This window comes from Opisthocomus hoazin, chromosome 2 (genome assembly GCF_030867145.1).
Source record: "Opisthocomus hoazin isolate bOpiHoa1 chromosome 2, bOpiHoa1.hap1, whole genome shotgun sequence".
NCBI classification, from domain to species: Eukaryota; Metazoa; Chordata; class Aves; order Opisthocomiformes; family Opisthocomidae; genus Opisthocomus; species Opisthocomus hoazin.
In genome coordinates this window covers 86,018,297-86,036,689 of record NC_134415.1, presented here as the reverse complement: position 1 = coordinate 86,036,689, position 18,393 = coordinate 86,018,297, and the positions used below count along the sequence as shown (strand labels likewise).

The window sequence follows — 18,393 nt, the reverse complement described above, 5'->3', positions numbered from 1 at the left end:
CCAGTTGTTTGACGGATGAACGATGGCACATTAAGCACCACAAAGTTAGCGTTAATTACTGATGCCAGCCGTTAATTACATGCTTCTTAATACGTCAGCTCCGAACGAGCAAGAGGCGGCTTCGAAAGGAGCGCCCGCACCTCGCGGCAGGCGGGGCCGCCGCCGGCCCCAGGCCGGGCGCTCTGACACAACGTTCGCCAGCGGGGTCCCTGGGACGGGGCTGCGCACGGCGCTTAACGCCAGGGAGCTCCACCAGCCGCAAAGCTCCCTTCGGAACCTGCTTCTCGGCGGCAACACCCGGCCCAGGGAAGAGAGAAGGCCCCTTCTACCCGGACACACGGGGCAGAGGCCGGGGTTTGCCAGCGCTGCCCGCAGCCCCGGCAGCGCAGCGAGGACCGGAGCCGCCACGGCACAGCACTCCCGTCCCTTCCCGAGACGGCGTGGCACGAATTCAATAACGCAGTCAATTTTCTTTGATTCTTCTAGTACCAGTCCTGCTACTTAATCTAATTTGGAAGTTGTGACTTTCTAGAGGTTTAATAGAGATATGTCTGCAGGGAATCAATGTTCTCGGAGAAATGGGGGGGGAAGAAGCATTAATAAATTTGTCTGGTAGAGCAGGATAGCAGGCATTACTGCACTGGGCTGATCAACTAAATAACATGCTTATTAAAAACAATCTGTAGGAACGCACTATCATTCCTGTTCCTATTTATCTTCTGGTCAACTCAATTGAGATTGTGCATTAAAGCACAGGCAGCATTATTACATTTGCTTTATTAAATTCTATAAACAGCACTGTAAAGTCAGAGTCAAGATATTTATAAGATAATGGCAAACAGCGGAGGAACCGAGACTTGCCTTAACACTCACATTTGTAGACTACAGTATTTTTTTTCTTAATTGCCATTCTCACAATAACAAGTGTTTCACAAAACTCTTCCCCTAGATCTTCATTCTGTGCTTGCTCTAATTTGAAATAAACCGAAGCAAAACCAGAAAAAAAACTCCAGCCCCCAGTTGCCTTCTGGGAAGATGGGAAAATTATGAAAGAATTACACAACTCACAGCACTCATTAGGACATCTGAAATGGAATAATTTTAAACAAAGAGTAGGCTGGCTGCAAGGCCTTCCTGCACTAGGGTTGATATTAGGAGCGCATCTCGTTACATCAAATTAGTATCCAAAAATTCTGCCCAACACGTAATTTAAAACATAAAACATACTGGCTGTCAAAGGTAACAATACCTTACACCTGCCTGCAGGCATCCGTTAGTTTCAGTTGGACAGACAGAGAGAGAATTGAGTATCCGCTACTTTTCGAATGGCTACATTTAACAGATACAGAAGGGTACGTAATATTAGGAGGAATCAAGCATTTCTTTGAGAGGCAGCATGAGTCCAAACACAGGAACAGAAGCCATGAATTCTAAACCCGACATTTATTCCCTCTGTGGCTTCACATAAATCATACAGCCTTTGTTAGCCTCAGTTTCCCAGCCATGATATTTGGATAGTAAGACAGCTTACCCTTTAAGGATGCTGCGAAAACAATCAACGCTGAGAAACTGAGGATTATATTCAGTACATCAGCTGGTATTCCTATTTACTAGGCATATTCTCCAAGTCAACATGAATTGAAATAGAAGCAAGATTAGAATAAAAAGTCAAGCAATACTTCTTTGGGAGTATCGCTTATTAAAAAAAGGACAAAGAAAAGGGTGCAGAAATAGTGAGGTTTAGAGGACAAACAATGAAAAAGTAAAAGCAGGTCTAAAGAAGCAAGTTAAAAATATATTTTTGCCCATTACAAAAAAAAGTTTAACAGTAAAAACATAAAGGACGTTTTTTGGTTTATTTTGTTAAGAAAGGAAAGCACGATGCCTCACAGTGCAAGAGAATAAAACTTACAGGACCAAATTCTGCCCTACTTACATCCAGGCTACACTGTAAAATTGCACAAAGACCTTTTTCTCTCCTCTGAACTGCCTCTCCAAAGAAGGGTGCCTTGCATCTCCTTTAGCCATCTATGCAAAGTAGAAGGGTGTACAGACTTCCAAAGCAAGGTAATACATCTCTGTGTCAGTGGAAGGGCAACACGTACAAATCAGTATTTATGTTTATTCATAGTAACCTACACAAATGCTTGCAATAAGGTAGATGCTTAGAATCGATGGGGCATCAATACATGCTGCAGCTCATGTAGCCAGCTACTTCTACCCACAAGGAAATTTTTTTAATTCCATAAAAATATGGATAAATACAATTTTGCTTTTTATTCAGGCTTCTACCTTTTACCAACACTAGACAAGCATACCATCAAACATCACTCCATTTCTGAAACCATATACATGTAGTTTTCCACTCTGTTAAGAGCTCTGGAACCACCGGTTGCCTCATTACAATGGTAATAACTCAGTGTGGTTTTTACTTGTTTTAAATTGTGGATTTCCCGTTTCTGTAAAAAGAGGTGTGTCTTTTAATTTTGCCATCAGATCAAATAAACCCTGGGTTTATAAAAGAAAGGAATGTTTGTGCTACCTGAATGCGGACTGTGCTGGATGTACAGGTACAGCAGTAGGATGCAGGATTATTCTCTACATCCTACACCTGGGTAAGGAATTGCCGCCGTTTATCTGGATGGAGATACTGTAATCATGACCCATGCTTTTGCAAACATAAACCATGTCTTTGCAAGCCCAGGTTACTAAAATGGAGTGAAACTTTAGGTCATGCTGGAGAAGTAAAACATAAAATGCAGAAGCCTGCCTGTACAATGGAAACTCAAGTCACTACTAGTCCGTAATCTGCACTGGCTGCATACTGGCATCCAGACTTAATACCCTGTCATTTAATTTGCTCTACAAGGGTTCAGAACTCCCCAACATGAAAGACCACCTCTCTCCTCGTACCAGCACTGCCAGGGACACGTACCACCACCCTCAGGGGCCCTCACACTACAAATACAGGCTCTGGTATCCTCACGGACAGTACCTCCAACTCCCCAGCTCCCAGACTGTGCCAGGCCAGCCACAGCACCCAAGAACTCAGCTGCCCAGTACAGCCAAGGTTAAGCTCAGGAAAGTGTTTTTGAAAGGACCTGAATGACCTTTTGATGTTGAAACAAACAAATAATTAACGAACACCACCTGCAGGACCAACACCCTTGGAAAAATCTAGGGAGATTGGGTAGAGACATATGAGTATTTCTAAAATGATCAATGGCTTTGATCTTTAGAACTTGAACAACTAACATCGGTTCTTTCAAGGAAAAGTCAGGCCAAGTAGAATGAAATAAAGCACCATCACCACGCTCAGATTCAAAGACAGGTAACAGGGACTTTGTGCTCTCTGCAGATCGGTGGACTTGAATAATACTTGAACTTGGAGATATCCTTCCCAAACATTCTCCCTCTTTTTCCACCACTGCAAGATTATCAACACAGTTTCTCATTTTGGTATTTTGGCAGCAAATGCACTGTGTCTTGGTCCTATTTTAACGTTGCCATAGAGGTGGTTGTAGCAACAGAAGGGGTTGGGGGAAGCTGAGGCTTCTTCAGCTATGGGGTAGCTATGAAGATTTCAGCATAAAGAACTGGAGAGATATGGGTATTAGCTGATGCAGGGAACAATAAAGTGAGAGTTTTGATTTCAGTGAAGATGACAGAAGAGCTACAATGAAAAGCATATTTGTTTCTGCTGAAAAGCTTAGCAACAAGTTACACAATAAAGATAGCATTAAAATAAAATCCAAAATAAAAGTGCCAGTGTTGACACTACTCCATTTCATACAGAAAGGTGTTTTGCCTTCCCTTCCCTTCTTACTTGCTAACACAAAGAAATATATAGTACTACTCTATCAGAAAACATTGGGCTTTTCTGTAGAAATCTATCCAGTCATATTTTCTGTGGTTGTATAAATCTCACTGCAGTGATACACTCAAAATTTGTGCCACGACTACAGGTGCAAAACTCAAGAGATCTCTGCTACGCAGCAGTTAGCTCAGCTTCAGTGACCAAACAATATTTACCAAGCAGCATTTCAGAATTTAGTTTAAAATTACTCATCCATTTTCACTTTCTTCAAATGCCAGAAAACATCAGTACTTTTTTTAATACCTCTGCTCATTTCTCCCTTTCATTCCACCAGAACTGTTGCTTCTTACGGCGACCAGAACTGGAAAGCGAGGTTTCGGCAGAAGCCACACACATTTCCAGTAAGTAGTCCTATCCAAGATAAAGCTGAAAAAGATCCTTGCGTGCCCTCCATATGCCTTTGAAAATAATCCCGTACGGGTATTCACTAGTTGATTATTATGCAATTTAGTTACATGATAGTTATAGAAAATTGCACCTATAGCACTTATTTCATTGATTCATACGGATACCAGCTCCGATGTCAACAAAGTCACTGTTCAACTTTATAATTTGTTCATAAGCATTTACTTATTTTTATATCTGTGCTTCAAACACGCAGTTTATGCTAAACACATATACATTTCTGAAGACATAACCTGTTATACCACCATAAAACATATCACGAAGTGTGAAGGAGAACACATTTTTAAAGTTAATTACTTTTATACAGAATTATTCAAAACATTCAAAAAAGACAAGCTAGTTTAAGTATGGACTGTAATAACGACATTCACAAAGGCAAGGACAAAATGGTTGCATCTGGGTTCAAGTCTGCTTTCATGCAGGATCATGGAGCTGTGCCAAGGTACAAGTAACAAACTGATCCTACCTCCCTTATACAGGCAGATTCATGAAAATGAAATGGATCTGGATCAACAGAAGTGGAACACCACTCGCACAGTGGTTCCACAACGGCCCAGCTCCTCCAAGAAGAACGTGTCCAAACCAACCATGCTTAGAGATTGGTGGAAAGTCGTAGACATGGGTTTCAGGCATCTCATGGTAAAGGCTTTTGGCTTCCTGATCACTTGACCTAACACGTAAAAAGGTGAACTTTCCTTCTCTTGGCCACAGTTTTGAATGCAGGTAGGCAGGGTTGCAGAGGTCTGCACTGAACTCTCGGTTATCAGAGTGTTTAGTAGACATACTGACAGCACGCTTCCAAGAATTTTAAGTGTTAAAACACCTAGTTTATGGCCTCAAAATGCCTAAGCTGATGCTAAACAGCTAAGGCCTGTGAAAACAGCCTTAGTGTCTCTAGGCACGCAAGTTTCGGTACCCAGGGAACTTCAGCGGTTAAAACGGAGTCGCCTACAGACTTCCAGACACTTCCACATGCAGGCTGTTGCTGTGAAACAAGCATGACGGAAGGTAGCTAAATTCTACCCAAGCCTGATTCAAATACCTGAGTCTTCTTTTACATCTGTTTCGAAGTAATTTGGGACACAATTTCTTTTTCATATCCCTTTATATAGCACCCAGTATATTGAGGCTGGTACGACTGCAGTAGCAACCGGACAGAAGTAATCGCACCCCAAATCAGAACTTCGCAAGTTGTTTCCACATCTGCAATATACATACAAAGTACCTATAAATCTTATTCATATTTGAGCAACAGCCTTTTTGCTCCTCAATAACTCAAAAAAAAACCCCAAAAGCACAGAATTTTAACCCACCTTTATGGAATTAAAAAACAGATTTCAGAAAGATAAGCAACATGAGAAACTTAAGGCCAAAAATAAATTTTCCCATCCGTTAAAAGAAACATTTGAAAAACCCCACAGTTTAATGTGAAAGTGCCAGCGTTGTGTAAGCCCTAGTGATAGCATCACCACCAGAGCTGTACTGCTCACTGTACAAACAGAAAAATCGTGATACAATATTATCAAACATTAACATGCTTCCATCAGCTCAGTATTTATTAAATCATGTTTCAGTGTTCTTCCTTCAGTTTAATCTGCTTCAATAATTCACAATAAACTGCATGTTTAAATGTTTACTGCAAAAAGGATGTCAGAATAATATGCCTGGTTATGTACGCCTGCGATGATTGCAGATTGGTGTGATGAGGTAGGGAAGGCTAACAAGGGAAGAGGGGTACTCTTCACAACTGTAGCATCCAGGATTTTTATCCAATGCTTTAATTCCTTCATTTGTGCTTAAGTTTTTTATAGCACAGACTTGCACAAAATCATGTATATCAGTGTTACAACATGCCTTCATCAGGCACAACAATGTGAAGCATATGCAAAGTGAGATCTTAAATGTTGGATGAGATCCAATGGGATAAAAGGTTGTAATGGTTAAAAAGCAGGGCACAGACAGATCTGAGACTCTTGAATCATAATTCTCAAATTGCTCACTTTGACAGATCACCCTCTTTTGACTGGGCAGGCCTCTAGGTGCTTGCAGTTCAGCTACACAAATGCCTTGAGCTCAGCACCTAACTCACAATCTCTGTCTACTGAGGCCCAGATATCTGATCATGACTAACCCAGACCAAAAACGACATGCTGCACAAGGTACAGCAGTAGCTACCTTAATTTTAAAACCTGGAATACACTTTTTCTTTACATAACAACCAATAAGTCACTATAACAACCAATGAGTCACTACCTCGGGGTGGAGGGCGCTTGGGTCCAGTTTTGGAATTGGGCTCACTCTTGGACCGAGAGTTTTATGTTAAGGCAGTCACTGGATAAAAATGAGAAATCCCAGAACAAAGAATGCGACCCACGAGATACTTCCCTCTCAGTATTATGTCCCAACCACTAGGTAACAGATATTTAATAATTCACGCTATCTATTGTTATTTACAAAACAAAAACCCCTAAACAAACATGCTGAAGTACGCATCTTCAGCAGTGAGACTGCACAATGGGTTTAAGCACCGTTTTCTGTTCTTCATGACACTTTATGAGATGTCTCTGGACCCACCAGACACACACAGGATTCAATCCTTCATATTTTCTCTAGGCTAGCAGTAGACAAAGTCCGACATAGGAGGCAAGAGGGGCTGGTTTCATAAGATACACAATCTGTACTTGCCAAAAAAGCTGCTGCTCAGCTGGACCCGTTACTGTAGGCCATCAGACTGTTGTGTCTTGGAAGACCTCTACACCATTTGAGAGGAGGAGTCTTCCAAGTTCTGGCATCCTCCTAGCTCATCTGAACAGAGCTGGCAGGCAGGCAGAAGCCCTAGCGCTCAGGAGTAAAAGGTCAAAACAGGCCTAAATCACCATAACACTCCAGGATTGAGGTGCTTCAGACCACAATTTAAAGGACTTCTGTATATGTGTGTGTGTAGATATGTATATATATATAGAGAGAGAGATAAACAAAAATAGCAGGGCATCCAGCTTAGTCTATAAGAGACTCACACAGACATTGGGGCAGCATTTCAATTCAGACAGCTTCTCTGTAAGACCTTAGCTAATCATTGGTGAAAGATACTCCACCTTCCTCCACCCAAAAATGCGAACCATACCGTCTTCTGTTCTTTCCACAGCCACATCAGGAAAACATCGCCCCTAAACATTCTAAAACACTTTTGGCATTGTGTTCCCCTAAATGAAAAAAATGCCTATTAACAAAACAAAAAGGACTATAGATCCTTTCAATTTACAACACATCAATTGCTGCCTGAGTAGAAGCAGATCACATACTCATTCCTGCTGAAGATACAGTAGGTTTAAACAGAGCCATTCCTTTCATTGATGGGATAAATCTTCAAATCTCAGTGGAAGAGCCTAGTATATTCCTGTTGTTAGTGGATCACTGACAGAACAGACTCAACAGTTAAGAAGCTTCTAATGTGACAATTTATATAAGCAGAGTAATTACAAGTATATTAGAAAGCCAGGTAATTTCCCCCAATCAAACCAATGAAGAGTAGCTCGTGGGCATTCAAATCACACATTGCAATTCAGCTCAGGGTCACCTTCCCAAGTTAAATAATATCAACAGAAAATACCTTAAACCAAATGATCCTTACTCATTACTAAACGTATTCAGGAAACTACATAAAGATCTTTGAAGATATAAATGTTTTAAGAACAGTTAACCACTTTAAACAACTACTTTTTTCCTTTTAGTGATTTGAAGAGTAAAGCCAAGTTTCATTTCTCAGACATTATTTGGGATATTCACCAAAACATACAAAAGAGTGGGGAAAATGTGAGATCTTTTTAAAGACTGCAATGTAAGTCCAGCAGCAGCAATATTTTCTCACATTAACAGACTGTGCATTAGTACATATGACACAAGTTGTCAGTATTTAAATAATTATACTATCAACAACTAAGGAATCTAGCTCTTACAATTTTTTAATATTCTCACAAGTAATTATATTTTTTATTATTTTTGTTGGGAGATTTTTGTTTGTTTGTTTTATGTATCTTCTACAAGTATGTCTACCAACTGCACAATTAAAAGCATTCTGACATAAAAAGTAAATCAAACCCAGGACTCTCTACAAAGCTTTCCAAGTTTAAGGTTATATTAAAAAAAAAAATGAACAAAAAAACACAAAACATGACCATTCCAACTGACCCCATAATAAGCAAAAATGAAGAACATACTGTATTCAACTTTTAAGTCAATGTTGCTAACAATTTAAAAAAAAACAACCAAAAAAAAAATCCAACAGATGCTTTAATACACAGCTTGGCAGCTGCTTCATCAGAGAAATATGATTCAAGAAATGTGGTTCCTCTTTGCCTGAAACCAATACAGAGGAATTTGGTAGATCTACGTTCTTCACTAAATTCTTTTGATTTAAATGTAACACAACAAACAGCATGTAGCACAGAAAAAAGTGAACTGAAAGTCTCGGGGTTTAAGACAGGTTTCTTCTCAGCAGTAATATGGAAACAAAAATACGTTATGTTGGGATATGTAACCAGCAAAGCTACCTCTCATTGCTTGATCCATTTTCCCAATCAAAGAATCACTAAAACTGGTAAAAGCGACCACGACCTAATCCATTCCAGAGTTTTCAAACCACGCGTTCAAAGTAAGAGATGTTAGTTTGTCCAGCTGCAGCATCTCTGAACACAGCCATCCCTTGAAACGTCAAATGTATTCATTCTTTGGGAGTCCATCTTCTGGACTTTTAGAAGGAAGTAGCACACAGGAGTGACAAAGACGACTCAATATCCAGATGCAATTCACATATACTCCTTTACTTTTTTCTAGTGGAAAGCTAAAGTTGCACAAAGGCCAAAGCAGCACTAGCCTGAACATTCCCACCCTTCACTGGAGAGCAGCAACAGTTCCCAGGACACCACCAACAGACTTGGTAGAGTCAAGAGGATAAAGAAAGTCTATTTCAAAACTCTTGGGGTTGCAGTAAGAAATGTACAAATCCTTCAAATAGGAAAGTGGACTGGCGGCAACTGCTGAAAAGTTTAACTCGGAAAAAAGAAAACCAGAAATGAAGTGACCTCCACGCACAGCCAGCTCTCCACCCTCTGTTATACTACTTCTTTCATCACATTCTTCCTGCAGTGACCTTTCCCCCCTGCACTACGTGGCACGAGAGAGACCTGGAATGTGTTATGATCAGCCTGTCCTGTCCTTCTGACTCTCCCAGACAGCTGTGGATGCAATGAGACTTGCAATGGTCCAGGCCAAAGAGATGCCGTGATCATGAGATGCAAGGGAAAGCTGTCAAGAATTTTGTACTGGTGGCTTGATGAAGGTCTTAAATATATGGAGAACTGGGCCAGCAGTCTATCTGAAACACTTCTTATTAAATTACAAGAAGCAGCTAGTATTTGGAAAAGAACTAGCATAAAATAAAATCATGGACAAAGAAAAATGAAACAAAGCTTGAAATTCTTTACTGGCTGGATTCCCTTTTACTTGAAAGAGAGGCAAAGCTATGTCACCAAAATTGTGATTCTACAATGCGCAATACTGAAGAAGGGGCACCAAGTTTCCATGATTTTCTACTCATTTAACTTTACATTTTAGAGGAAAGCTGTTCATTAACAGGTCTGCATTCATCACAGATACAAAATGTCAACAAATCTTCCATTGCTCCTTCAATCTACTGATACATAGGTAATGCTGTTTCTTTATTATTAGATGTGGAACACCTGGAAATGTTTTTCTTAATTACTCTAAAATGTTAGTGTGGGTTTATTTTAGAACACAAATATTTTCCTAAAGCACTATTTTGTCAGCAATTAAACAGCATAACAGTCCCTTAGTTAACCACTAATTCATTCATCAATAAATTGTTTTACCCATTTTTGAATGGCTAGGCTTGACGAGTATATGCCCAGGTGAAGAAATGTGCAAGGTAACATCTGCAGGACCACACTAATAATAATCATAAAAGAAAAAAATTATCTGTACATCAAAGAGCTCATCTGCTGATATCAAACTTTCTCATCTTCACTAGGATGGAAAGCGTTAATGCTGTGAATAAAAGGTTTTCATCTGTAGTTGAATCATGTGAAGATTATCAGTATAGCAGCAACGTACAAAGGGGCTTCAGCAAGGTTACCGAGTTTAATATAATCCTCTCTGTAGCTAAGCACAGTAATAGAGAACCCTGTGTTCACTGTGACAGCATGTTGTGTATGCTCGGTAATACTTTTAAAATATACAGGAAGAACAAGAAATACCCATCATCTTTACTACGCTCAAAGACAAAGTAAAGATATTAACAAGAACAGACACACAGCCCTAAAACACAAAGGTACAGAAAAAGCCAAACATTCAAAGCCGTAGAATATTAGTTAGCACTTTCTCCTTAACCCTTTCTCAAAGGGTTTAACTACATCACCAAAAAACCCACGTTGTTATGACCATAATTTAAATGCAAACAACAAAGCTCTAGCCTGCTTTGGCTACGTCTGCTGGGAGGGAATATTACATCTGCTTCAGCCACCCTAGCAAATTTGTGGTTAGGAAAAGACAACAGCTCTGTGGCACACTTAACCAAGACAAGGTTGCCAGAGCAGCAAAGGCAACACAACCTCCGTTAATTCATTGCGACTAGTTCACATTTCAGCTTATGGAATGGTCTTGGGAAAAACAGACAGCTCATCTGAGCGCAGCTGCAGTTCTCCTTCATTACCTTCACCGCTATTCAGCCAAGTTACCTTCTCCCCTGTACTACACAGGCATATGCTAAGATCACAGTTTTCTTCCTGTCTTTAATACAAAGTATAAACAGGAACACACACACACTCACTCTCTGCTGGCCCAAAATCTGAAGTCCCAGGAGCATCAGTCCAGGCCCTCATTTTGGCAGCAGGGCTCAGCCATTCAAGCGCTCTGTGCTTGGTTCAGCACCATTCAAGGCACTGGGAGTCACCTTGACATTTTGAACAGGTAAGTCAGTGCTCCGTTCTTTCAAGAAACAACACAGAAAAGGCAAATGGTTAAAAAGACATTTAGTTTGCCTAAGCAGCCTTTCAGCATAGGTCAGATTCAGAATTTTTTAATCCTTTGAAAGAATAAATAGAGAAAAATAAAGGAAAAATAAAATGGACAGGATGCATTTGAAACTGATACTATCATAAGCTGTTGTTTTTCTCCTTTTTAGTTCACATACATGCAAAAAAACACACCTAAACTAAACTTAATATTTCTAAATCATTGAAATTTCACAGAACTGAAAATAGCTCAATTTCAATTCTTAAAAGCCTTATTTTGAATACCAGTCCTTGTAACAGACTGATATTACAATTAGCTTTGATCAAAGCAAGACAAAATTCCCCAATAAATACCCATGGCACATGCAAAACTTCAGAACAGTAAACGTGTCTCAGCCGCTGCTGCACTGTTAGCAAGGGTCCTCCCAGAGCTGCCAGTGAGCTGGGAGCCACATAACCTGACCCAGGAAAGCTAAAGTCTGCCCCACCATAGGATTCAAAGTATGTCCATCACACAATTGAAATATGTTCCTTACCGGAGGCAGACATTCAGTCATGAGGGCAGGGTCTGCAGGCACATCACCTACACAATGAGAGTTTAAAAGAAAAACACAAAACACACTTCTCCACTATTGATGGGGGGGTGGGGTGGTTTTGCAGGAGTCAGTGGAGGCTCTGTGATCAGCCCTGACCGTGAGACACTTCACTCTGGTTTTGAGGGTTTTGTTCATTTGTTTTAAACAAAGGTCATCTTTTATATATAAGATTTATTAGAAAACTACTGAGAAATCATAACTACATTTCTGTAATTTTGAATTACAGGGACATAATTTTTTTTTTTAAATGAGGCTAAATTTGGTTTCCAAAGTATTTCATATTTGCCAGAACAGGAAGTCTAGATCACTTCCGATGATCTTTATTCAAGTTCATAGCTTATTAGCAACATAAATGCTAGTATCCGTCATACAGGGAACAGACAGTATTAGCTGCTATGTATTTAGCTGAAAACAGCAAATCACTGCTGCCACATGAGATCATTTTTAACAACCTTCCATAACAGCTCTTCCTTCTTGCCATCAGAGCAGGATGGAATTACAACCAGAGACTTGCAGGTCACAGCAAATAAGCTTAGTACCATTTGCTCCCTGTTAAAGACCACCTTTCTTCAAAATATTCACAAGAAAGATCCACTCAACCCCATCAAGGCCTATGTCAGCTCTTTGCGTGCAAAGTTGTAAAAAGATGCCATACACCAAACAATAGCCTAGTATTATATGCAGTAGCCCTGCCTCGAACACATACTGTTGAGTACAAAACCTATGTTCTCCATTCCTACTGAGAAATCAGAGAATCACAGACTGCTTCAGGTTGGAAGTGACCTCTGCAGGCCATCTGGTCCAATCTCCCTGCTCAAGCAGGACCACCTACAGCCAGTTGCCCAGGACCATGTCCAGATGGCTTCTGAATACCTTCAAGGATGGAGACTCTACAACCTCTCTGGGCAACCTGTGCCAGTGCTCGGTCGCCCTCACAGTGGAAAAAATTCCTGATGTTTAGAGGGAGCCTCCTGTGTTTCAGTTTGTGCCCATCACCTCTCTTCCTGTCACTGGGCACCACTGAAAAGAGCCTGGCTCTATTCTCTTCACACCTTCCCTTCAGATATTTCTACACAGTGATAAGATCCCCCAGAACCTTCTCTGCTCCAGGCTGAACAGTCCCAGCTCTCGCAGCCTTTCCTCACAGGAGAGAAGCTCCAGTCCCATACTCATCTTCGTAGCCCTTCACTGGACTCTCTCCAGTGTGTCCACATTTCGCATTTACTGGGGAGCCCAGACCTGGACACAGCACTCCAGGTGCGGCCTTACCAGTGCTGCGCAGAAAGGGAATCACCTCCCTCCACCTGCTGGCACTGCTCTGCCTAACACAGGATGCCATCAGTCTTCTTTGCCACAGGGGCACCTTGCTGGCTCAAAACCTTGATGAAGGTATATGGAAACCTTCCACATCATTATAAAATGAATCATATGTGGAGTATAATTTATAGTGAGAATCAGAATGCCAGTTTATGTGACAAATTGAAATAAAGTAGAAATGCTAAAGTGGAAAAAAGAGTGCTTCTGATTTTGGTCATGTTAATAACACAGAGACAAACTGCAGCTTGCAAACAGGTATCTTCTGCAGAACTCTTCTGCAAGAGCAAAACTTCTAAAATTTGTTGTCTTCTTGATTTTGTGTGTTAAATAGGACTTCTGGTTGAGGGGGTTTTGTTTGTGGGTTTGGGTTTTGGGTTTTTTTGGAGGGGGGGTGGGTTTTTTTGTTTGTTTTGCGGTTTTTTTTATTAAAAGCTAGAGTCACAGAAAACCCTAAATTGGAAGGGACCTCTAGAGGTCACCTGGTCCAGCCCCTGCTCAAAGCAAGGCCAGTCCTGAATAACCCTAAGAAGGCAAATTTTACAAACTGACTTAGAAACTTGTTCCCATGTTTGACTATCCTGTGAAAATGTTATCCTCATATCTAATAAAAACTTCCTTCATCACAATCTCAGTCCGTTGCTTCCTACCACTATACACCTCTGTGAAGGGTCCGATTCCATCGTATCTATAACCCCTTCATCAGACTGTTGTACAAAAGAATAAAACGCCTTCCCCCCGCCGCCTCCCACCCAAGCCTTCTTCTCCTAAGGATGACCAAACTCTGCTTTGTCTCCTTCTCCTCACGAGGAGTGTCTCTAGACCCCCAATCATATTGCTGGTCCGCTGCAGGACTTAAATCAGTATCTCAGTGTTTTTCTTGTGCTGCTTACTTATACAACATAATTTACTTGAAACACATTCTTCTGGAACACCAGGAGAGCAATGAAGTGTAGCTGTCTATAGCTACACAATGAGCCAGACTCTGATACAACAAATTTTATGAATTTTTACAAGCTCAGCCTTTTTTTACCAATTCCTTACTGTCTTTTGTTTGCAAAAAAATTCCACAAGAAATGATAACTACGCAATGTGACTAGAATGCAAATCACCTGGTTCTGAAAAGCAAGTACTGAAATCCATTTTTAAGTACAATCAAATCCTGCCTTTAGCTCTTCCGTGGGACTCTGAGATCAGGGTAGCACCAGTTGACAGAGAATTATAATGATGGTACAGGTTCATATCTTCTGTAAACTATTGTTTACACATTTTAAAAAGTATTTTTTCACACAGTAAAGAGATAAAAAAAAAAATTTAAAGCTTAACAGGTTGACCTTGAATAGACAATTCCTTACAGTTTAGAGCCCAGTAGTTTAACGGACTCCCAGTGCTGATGGGACTCCCCGCACTGGGGAACAGGCACTCACGTACTGTGCTATTATGGATCTCTGTTTAAGCTCACAGTATTTCAAACAGATCACAAGTGTACAGATCACTTTGGAAAAGCTTACAGTTTGATAGATGTGATGGTAAATTTATGGCCATGTAAGAATCATTAAAATTCTTCTTTAGCCACACTATGAAAAAAATCAAAGTTTGGCAAATTGTTTGAAACAAATTCACTGAGATCAACTTCACCACATCTCCCAACTGTTCTCCTTTATCTAGCATGGCCTTAGAAATGCAGTTTCTCTCACTGAGCATGTTCTCACCCAGACTCAAGTACCAAGGAGAGAGAGAGAAACTGGTAAAATAGCCATCCTGGCTGCAGAAATGCAAATGTTGAGTTAGTGTCATCTTGGTTGAATTTTCCTGATTTGATCAGGAAATGTGAAATGGACTTGGAGGATAACTACACAAAGTCCTGAGGGGAGGTAAAGGAACAGTATCAGAATATAAATACCAAATACTGAAAACAAACAAACTAGAAGTACTACTACCCACAGCTATACATTCTGAATATAATTTCCAGTAACACACCTGTCTTACCATTACGTGTATAACACTTTGTTATCACGCCAATCTTATTTTTCAGGTAGGAAGACTGAGACAATACTTTTCTGCGTTTCTCTTAGTTTAAAACACTGTAACAGAGAGAGGAAGCATCGTTCAAATAAAGTTTTTCTTTTTTAAAATGAAACTCTTTCGCTCTAGCTCCTCTAGCTGCCTTTGCAGAAAATGAAAAGCTATATGCATATGGATACTCTCTAGCAACCTGCTGGGAGTCATATACTGTAAGTGGTTTAGGAAAATGTTTCTCTCCAAGAGAGAAAAGAGATTTTGGAAGGCAGGCAAACTTGTGCTCAAGATAATGAAGTAACTTGTTTCCAAGTATTCTATTTCCTTCCTGAAAAATCAATTCTGTTCTTTATGGAGTATCTCTTGTGTTAAAGGACGCTGTTTGCGTAACACATCTTTTTAGCGAAGGAGATTACTTTGGGTACAAAACACCCCCTACTAACATTGTTCTGCACATTTGGTAATACAGACAGTAGAGCTAATTTTCTGCATTCCAGAAAGAACCGTAGGCTTGCTAAACTTTTATCATCACCCCCTCTGAAACACAGTAAAAAAATCACTGTTAGAACTGATAGTTTATTAGATCAAAGCTACCATCAACAATGTCAATTCTGCCTGGTCATGTTAACAGGAAAATGTTTTATGAGTTCTACCACTGGGCATCCATTTAACTTCCAGCACCAGCTAGGCTGTAAAACCGTGCACATAATTTATTTGGTGACCTGCGTGTGTGGGAAGCATTATCCAGGTGAAACTTCTCACAGTCTGACAAAATGCTTTGATTTGCACCGTTCAGATGATTGAACAAAGACTTTAAGCAATCACCAACAATAGCTTTTATCTCCAAATGTGCTAAAAGTGTAGCACAACATGAGAGCAACCTATTGCTTTAAGAATAGATTTGATAAAACACAAGTGATTGGATAAATACTACATTTTAAACTTGTACACATCTTGTCCATTAGGCTTAAGTATTAGTAAAGTTCATGTTTATCTTTAACATAATTTTAGCAGTTTCCCCACACAATGCTCATAATGCCTCCATGGTATCCATGGTAACCCTTTTGCTTACATATAGCTTAAAATGCACATTCATGCCAGTTAGGTGAAGTAAACAGAAAACAGCCATTCATAACTCCTACAGTTACTGCCATCTTTTCTTTTAGATAGTATTCAAGTCTTCAAAACAGTTCCTAGTTGAAGTCTGCCACATGCAGTCGATGACAGACAGGTATGCCACCAAATTCTCTTCCCTGCTTCACGGGAAGAGATTATTATTATTATTAACTGATTTAATTACTCCCAATAATACACATAGCGAACGTATACAGTATACAAATCCAGGTATCTAATCAATTCCTACATAATTCCAACAATGCAGATTCAATAACTTGCTGTGTTTCTTTTCAGTGCAAAGGTATTGCTACTACTCTGCAAGGCTTCCTAGAGTTTAATCTAGTCTCTCTATACACTGTAAAAAACATTTGATTTATAGTAATCTGACACATGCTACAATGTCTTGCAAAGAAAGACTCACCTCAGACAGGAAACACGCTCAATAAAGTGTTCTTATATCTAATATTCCATTGTATTTCATACCAAACCAGAAATGGATGCTGTTTAAAAACTTGCAGCACAATTTTTTTCTATGGGCCTGTTTGGTACTTTTTTGAATTCCTTAAGATGCACTCACCTAATTCTTATTTTTTTTTTTTTTTTGAGAAAGCAGATGATAATGGCATTTTCTGCTGTTTTTGCATAAAAACCACTACAACGAAAAAACAGCATGAGCCTCAGGACACCTACCAGCTCTTACTACTCTGCCTGTGTTCAGCATGTCACGTCCTTGCTACACAGCATCACCTACCACAGACAGATGACACACATAATAGTTAATAATGTCAGAAGTAACTGTTTATAAAGTTTTCTATGAGGCTGCTAAAAGAATTCAGAGACCTTGCAGGACACATAGGGTTAAATGTTTAAGCTGTTTTTCTTATTTTGCTCTTCAAAACCTTAAACTAGAAAATCCCTTGAGTGAAAAGTCAGAGAAAGGCTGCCATGCCTTCTAGGGTTAAAAGATGCTTTTGTAAGATTTTAGGTCAGATTAACCTTTTGCTCACAATAGGGCTGGTTATTGGTTTTATTTTTTTACTGTCTTTAACACAGGTAAAAAAAAAATCAATATGAAGCGAGACAAAGGGCTCTGGAGGCCCTGGCTACACCAGCTTTTGGTTTGGCTCATGCACAATCCTACAACATGCTGAGGCTGGGAAGGATTAGCCTGCTTGTGTTGAGTAAACCGATGATACTCAATAAACAGTTTCTGTTGTAAACCCCTTAGGACGTGCAAAGCCACACTAGTTGGCATTAGACCAGATAAGCTGCCGAACCAGCTGTAATCTCATTTAGACCTGAGCTGATCCTCCTGTCCTTTCATTCCACAGGATCAAAGCAAACCACTGAGGAGGCAGCTGTATTATAGCAGCAGTGCTTGCTGGATGCGGCAAACATTTCATAAATTCCTCTCCTTGAAGCAAGCCTGCACATAATCTACCCAGAGCCTGTTCAATCAATGGATTTCTGAATTCATTAGTCTTATTATTACAGGATAACTGTTTTCTCCACATCGTGTGGCAGTTGTTGCAAGCCAACTTTGCAAAACAGCTCTTACTGCTGACCATTTCTTTCTGGTAATGTGCCTTTGCATTTTTGCTGTGCCACATGAAAATGATTTAAATCACTTCAATGCAGTATTTTTTTATAACACTGGAAAAAAAAAGAGTTCACGAATATTCAAGTAGGAAGCACTGAAATATAGTAAATTCTTCCACGCATAATTACTGGCTACCTGATCGCATGCTTCCATGCATCAGTAATAATGACCAATGTTTTCTGAGCTCACTGACAGCAAATGATAACAGCGAAAGCAGAGATTATATCATTGTAGTAGCATAAATACAGACTAAAATTACAGATGTGAAAGGAGTCATTCTAAGAAAAAGATTTCTATTTGCTTTTTATTCTTTGTGTTCTCTGGAATTAAACAGAAGAAATATTTTCATTGTTAAAGAAATGAATAGAACAACTTAAAAAAAAAAACAAAAAAACCACAGAAAACCACAAAAGCAACCGGGCTTTTGGAACTAAGCAA

At 39.9% G+C, this 18,393-nt stretch overlaps 1 protein-coding gene across 1 annotated transcript in view; it reads right to left on the bottom strand.

Annotated features, from left to right (window-relative positions):
• MMS22L (MMS22 like, DNA repair protein) overlaps window positions 1-18,393 on the bottom strand; it is a 95,681-nt gene that overhangs the window by 30,659 nt on the left and 46,629 nt on the right. The gene's annotated exons all lie outside the window — the stretch shown is intronic.